Below are 7,456 nucleotides of genomic sequence, written 5' to 3' on the forward strand. Positions count from 1 at the left end.
AAAGGAGTGCCAGGGGAGAGGAATTGTCACACCCGACCCATCGGTCTCGGTTACCCACCCGACAACCCGTGGGTGCGATCCGTCACAAGATCCAAGGTTTTAGTCTATCAACAATATTTAAGACAAATATAGATAATCATGAGCAAAGAATATTCAATAACTGAATTAAATGAATTACAGGAGCCCAAAATACTCCAATATCAAAGGAAAGAAATAAAGAATAAAGGATAAAACAAAAATGAGGGCAGCGAAATAATTCAAAAGTATTTATATCAGTTTCTTTCCAGTTTGTTTCTCTAAGTCAATGAACTTAGACTCCAGTTTAATAAGGTGAGGGGTCCTCCAATTCTTCTTCAGCCTCTGTGCGAACTGCCTGACCACCTTTCGCCTCTGACCATCAACCGGTACGATAAGCGCACTCCATTCACCCGCAGGAACTCCCGCACATGCTATTTCCATCTCCCACTGGCGGTGCCACATCTTCTTCAAACGGGATGGTTCCTTCATAGGAAACCAGCCCATCTTCAGATATAAATCCTTCTTCTGTATAGGCTAAAAACATACAAAGAATAAAGGAATGAGTTCTAAAGAACTCTATAAGAAACAATCATATATCTCATCCATCATCCAAAAATGCCATGATACAACAGTAATATGAATGAATGCAAAATATGAATGATGCTATGATTTCTAACTATGCAAGTCTCTAATAGCTGACATGCTTTAAGATAAAAAACAGCCCTCCTCTGGGTAAGTCTCAACACTCTGATCCGGCAAGGACTAGTTACCTCTGTAGGGATGCAGTGAAATAGGGAAGGTCCACACCTGGCTCACAAACCATGGTTAGGGGTTAAGTCCACACTCTCTCACAACGACCATTGGTAATGAGTACTGGCGCATGTCGGGTTTCTAATCCAATGCAAGGTCATAATGGTTACATGTCTACATGAAGTCCAGATACATCCCCTATGGCACCATCCAACTCGGTTCAGTATCCTTCGCAACCTAGGAGTAAGAATCCTCATGGACTGGCTACCTCTGTTGGACTCTACTCCTTAACCCTATGGTCATCCACATATTATTGGGGCGGATGCTCTCATGATTCCTCACGACACCCGGTCGGGTCCTTGGACATCCATGAGCCCAACCCTAACATATGCAACCCTACCATTTATATGACTAACAGTGGACCACCAAGTCACATCACTGTCATCACGGGTTACTCGGTTTCAATTCCCCTACCGAAAGGGTAGTAGCATGTGGGGTACCTAACCATGCAATCTAGACTCATCCTAACAATGTCATCAATTAATCATGATAGTGCTAAAGGTATCAGCAGGCATGTGTCCCATTCCACAGCCTTCTGATATCATCAGCCAAGATATCCCAAAAGGAACACCCCAACTATCATAACCATATACCAATTACCATAATCATATAACATTCACAATTCACCTGGTAATTATGAAATCAAAGCAAACAACAGTAGTATATTAGAAATAAATACAACTACAGCAGCATATAATAATTGAAATTGAGACTAACAACTATCAGATTAACATGTTCAAGTATAAGTAGATAGATAAGATAGACTGTCCTTACTTGCATAGATAGACTGTCCTTACTTGCATATAACTGAAACGTTCGTAAAATGGAATCCAGTAACTATTAGTAGACTTTTCTTTTAAACAGTAATCACCTAAACACAGGGTTATTAGAATATATAAGTTACATGAATCAATTTGAATCAGAACCGAAATCCAATTGGTCACTATTTACCAGCCGGTCGCTTAGGTTAAGCGACCGCCACTAGTGACCGCCCCAAAAACAGTGAGTTTCAATCCGAAACTCAGGCTTCTGATTACTCAATTTAAATCCGGATTTCGAGTAATCTTGACCTAAGTCTCGAATTAAACACTCGGTAAGCCAAAAGGGTGAGGGAAAATTAACTATTACCATCAATAGATTACCCATAACCCTCTCCTTGATTGGATTAACCATCTCACGGAAGCAGGGTTCCGTTTACGGTTATTCCATCTCAAGTAAATTAAAAAGAGAGTTAAAATATCCAAGGGGTAATAACAAAGACGAGGGAAAAAGGGTAAAACCAATCTAACGGAGAAAAGAGAGTAAAGAACGAAGGGTTAGTTCAATACCTTCAATACCTCACACCAGAAAGCCAGAAAAGAAAAGAACTGATCTTCCAAGTCACTGTCAGTACTCCACAGACTCTTTCGGATCTTCCCCGCAGCCGTCTAACCTCCCAAATAAGCAACCACGAATAAAGTAATCGTTAATTAGACGGAGGTTACCTTATATAGAAGTCTTGGGGCAAAATAGGGCAAAATCCCCGAAAACAGACCGGGCGGTCGCTTGGGCCGGTCGCTTAGGTTGAGCGACCGCCACTAGTAATCGCCCCCATGTAATTTGCCATACAAGGGTGCTTTTACTAGGGGCTTGATACCCAAGGCCAACCTAGCCCTAAATAAGAGATGGGGGAGATCTTACCTTCATTCCAGACATCTCTGAACAACACATGACTTCCGGAATTCCCGGCTTCCAACCAAGGCCGGCTCTTCGGATAAAGGATCCGGATCCATGGGTCCTGGGTATGGATCATGGGCTTCAATCCGGATACTCCACAAGTTCACCCGACTAGACCTTCGAGTTCTCGGACCTAGAATACGGATCTCGGGTTAGAAATACGGGGGGTATTACATTCCTCCCTCCTTAAAAGAAATTTCGTCCCCGAAATTACAACGTACCTGAAGGTCCAAAAAGGTGAGGATACTTGGACCGCATCTCATCTTCTTTCTCCCAAGATGCTTCCTCAACAGAGTGATTCTTCCATCTGATCTTCACCAAAGGTATTGTCCGATTTCTCAACTGCTTGTCCTTCTGATCCAAAATCTCAGCCGGTTCTTCATCATACGTAAAATCCGCACTCAACCCTTCCAGTTCATGCTGAAGCAACTGCTCTGCACTTGTCAAGCATTGCCTTAGCATAGATACATGGAATACATCATGCACACCAGCAAGAGACGGGGGAGAGCCAATCGATAAGCTACTGGTCCAACCTTCTCAATAATGTCAAAGGGACCAATATACCTAGGGCTGAGCTTTCCTTTAACATTGAAACGCATGACTCCTTTCATCGGCGAAATTTTCAAAAACGCACGCTCACCAACTTGAAACTCAAGGTCAGACCTTCTTTTATCCGCATAGGACTTCTGTTGAGACTGAGCAGTTTTGATCCTTTCTCTAATCATATCCACCATAGTGCCGGTGGTTTCGATTAGATCAGGGCCAAGAACACGCCTTTCCCCAACTTCATCCCAATACAGAGGAGTTCTACAAGTCTTTCCATACAGAGCTTTAAAAGGGGCCATTCCAATAGTAGACTGATAACTGTTGTTATAAGCAAACTCCACCAAGGCTAGGTGGTCATCCCAGTTACCACTCATATCTATGACGCACACTCTAAGCATATCTTCCAAAATCTGTATGGTCCTTTCCGATTGGCCATCGGTCTGAGGATGATGAGCAATACTCAAATTCAGCTGAGTACCTAGAGCTTTCTGCAGACTATTCCAGAAACGCGACGTAAACCTCGGGTCTCTATCTGACACAATGCTAACCGGAACACCATGCAATCTCACCACATTATCAACATAGAGTCGGGCCAACTTATCCATAGAATAGGTGATCTTCATCGAAATGAAGTGTGCCGATTTGGTTAATCGGTCCACTACCACCCACACCGAGTCATTCCCTTTTCCAGACGAGGGCAGACCAGTGACAAAATCCATAGCAATGTCTTCCCATTTCCAACTAGGTACTGGAAGAGATTGCAGAAGGCCAAACGAAGGCTGCCGAACAGCTTTCACACGTTGACAACTCCCACATTTAGCAATGAAATCTTCCACATCATTCTTCATGCCAGACCACCAAAAATACCCTTTCATATCATGGTACATTTTCACGCTTCCAGGATGAATAGTAAAGATGGACTGATGAGCATCAATCAAGATTTCGCTTCTGAGGTCTTCCACTGCAGGAACACAAACTCTTCCTCTAAAAACAAGAGCACCATCAAAGGCTAGGGAGAAATCTTCCACGTCCTTAGTCTTTGAAGTGATCAAGTCAATCTTCTTCTTCAATTCTGGATCAGTCAACTGTAGAGCAACAATTCGGTCCCTCAAACTCGATCGAACTAATACAGCTGCCAAAATAGCACCAGAACATTCTGACAAAATCTCAAGTCCAAATCTTACAATGGAAAACAATAAGGGCTTACTGAGACATTTCAGAACCACACTTCCTCGATTACTCTTTCTACTTAAGGCATCAGCAACCACATTAGCTTTTCCTGGATGATATTGAATATCACAATCATAGTCCTTCACCAGTTCTAGCCATCTTCTCTGTCTCATATTCAACTCCTTCTGAGTAAAGAAATACTTGAGACTCTTGTGGTCAGTGAAAATAGATATCTTTTCACCATAAAGATAGTGACGTCAAATCTTCAGAGCAAAAACCACAGCTGCCAGCTCCAAGTCATCAGTAGGATAATTATGCTCGTAGTTCTTCAACTGCCTAGAAGCATAAGCTACCACCTTCCCATGCTGCATCAAAACGCAACCCAAACCAACTTTAGAGGCATCAGTATACACTGTCAAACCTCCAGAGTCATCTGGTATTGTCAACACAGGAGTGTTAGTTAACCTTTTCTTGAGTTCTAGAAAACTCTCTTCACAGGCTTCCCTCCACTCAAACTTGACTCCTTTTCTAGTAAGCTTTGTCATAGGTGCTGAGATTCTGGAGAAATTTTCAATGAAGCGCCTATAATAACCTGCCATACCAAGAAAACTTGAATCTCCGTGATTGACTTAGGTTGGTCCCAATCGATCCACGACTTGAACTTTTGCAGTATCAACTTTAATTCCGTCAGCAGAAACGATGTGACCTAGGAACATAACTTTAGGTAAACAAAAGTCACATTTTCTGAACTTGGCAAACAACTTCTTCTCTCTCAAACGTTGCAAGGCAAAACTCAGATGCCCAACATGTTCTTCTTCGCCCTTTGAATAGATCAGAATGTCATCAATAAATACAATGATAAATTTATCTAAGACATCCTGAAATACTCGGTTCATCAGATCCATGAACGCTGCCGGTGCATTAGTAAGACCAAAAGGCATAACTCGGAATTCATAATGCCCATATCTAGTCCTAAATGCGATCCTGCACACATCATTGGACTTTACTCTTAACCGATGATACCCAGATCTCAGATCAATCTTCGAGAACACAGAGGCACCTTTCAACTGATCAAACAAGTCGTCGATCCTAGGGAGAGGATATTTATTTTTTATCATCAACTTGTTCAATTCCCGATAGTCTATGCACATTCGCATACTACCGTCCTTCTTCTTCACAAACAATACCGGGGCTCCCCATGGTGAAACACTGGGTTGGATAAACCCTTTGCTTGACAAATCATTTAACTGAGTCTGAAGTTCCTTCAGCTCAGTCGGAGCCATCCGATACAGAGCTTTCGACACAGGAGCTGCTCTAGGAATTAGATCAATTGAAAATTCTAACTCCCTCTCTGGAGGCAAACCAGACAAATCATCAGGGAAAACATCAGGAAAGTCCTTGACAACTTCGATATCAGACAACCGTTTCACACCTTCCGAAACATCCACAGAAGAGGAAAGAAGTCCAACATTCTTAGTCCACTGCCTGACTTTCACAGTCGCAGCCACTATCTTCTTACTCAACTTCTCTTGACTACATTGATACTCAAACAGACTATCATTCGTAGGATGAATCAGTACCTTCCTTTTCGAACAAAGGATAACTGCACCATACTTAGATAACCAATCTATTCCAAATATCACATCAAAATCAGACATGTCTAACTTGATCAGACGGGCTTCAAGGGTTCTACCAGCAATAACCACTGGACAAGATTCAACCACTTCATCTAATCTAACAACAGATCTGGTTGGAGTACTAATTACTAGTCCTCTTTCCAACTTCGCAAGTGTAACAGAAATACGACTCACAAATGAAGACGCTATGAATGAATGCGATGCACCAGTATCAAATAATACGAAAGCAGAGGTAGATGATACTGAAATAATACCTGTCACAACATCGTGATCTGTCTTAGACTCAGAACCAACAACACTGTACACTTTACCAGAGGGAACACTCGAAACAGGCTTCAAAGCTGACACCTGAGAATTCGGCTTCTGAGTGCAGTTGCGAGAATAATGACCCTGCTTCAATAGTTAAAGCAGATCAAATCCCTACCACTCATAGGAGCTGCTGAAGAAGGATATGCAGGCCTCTGGTTATTAGCCACTGGACGAGGGTTAGCATAGATCGGCCCAGTACCCTGACTACCTGCAAGAGGACGCATCGGTGCACCACTAGAACCATAGCTCGAAGCAGAGCTGAAACTGGAACTAGCTCCTCTAGGCTGAAACGAAGGGGCAGTATAAGGAGCAGGCCAAGAGAATCTCCGGTTACAGTCACCCAAATGATTCTTGTTCGAAACAGAACGCTGTAGCAGATAATTCTCTCTCTCATTATCTTCTACCTTCTTCGCATTTTGTACCATCTCAGCATAATCCACAATAGGATGAATTGCCGGGTAAGTCTTCAGTGACGGCCTCAAACCTTTGAAGAACTTCTTTGCCTTCTCACGGTCACCTTTGAAAGCATCAGGGGCAAAGTAGAACAATTCTTCAAACTTCTTCTGGTATTCCAGAACAGTACTAGGTCCTTGCGTGAGTGCCATGAACTCCGCTTCCTTAGCATCTCTCACAGACTCAGGAAAGTAATTCTTGCAAAATGCATCCTTGAAAATTTCCCAAGTAAGAACCGGGTGCGAAGCTTCTAAAATAGGTCTGGTAGCATTCCACCACGCATCAGCTTCATGCTGCAGTCTCTACTCTGCACAAAGAATCTTCTGAGCTTCATTGCAACGGAGGTTGCGAAAAGCTTTCTCCATCTCTCGGATCCACTTGTTAGGGAACAATGCATCCGATGAAATACCAGTAAAGCCAGGGATCTGAAGCTTCAAGAAATGCTCCATCAACCTTGCATGCGGACTAGGGGCAAAACCATCCACAAAAGTACCAGCTGCGGAAGTACCAGCTCCATTAGGATTAAGAGCTGCCTGGGCATTCTGCTGATTAGTCGCAAAACCTTGCATCATAGTAGTAAACTGATTATGCTGCTGATGCATCATATTTCCCAGAATGTTCATCACATCCTGAATAGAGACTACTTGCGGTGCCAGTGGAGGATTTCCACCAGTGGAAGGAATTTCAACTCGGGGAGGCTCAGTTCCAATGTTTACTGTAGGTATCTCAACACGGTTCTGATTCCCACTACCTTCTTCTTCATCTTGACCATTAACAGCACGATTCCTTAATTGAAC

This window comes from Hakea prostrata, chromosome 5 (assembly GCF_041222555.1).
Source record: "Hakea prostrata isolate BN-2017 chromosome 5, UWA_Hpros_2, whole genome shotgun sequence".
Classification (NCBI taxonomy): Eukaryota; Viridiplantae; Streptophyta; class Magnoliopsida; order Proteales; family Proteaceae; genus Hakea; species Hakea prostrata.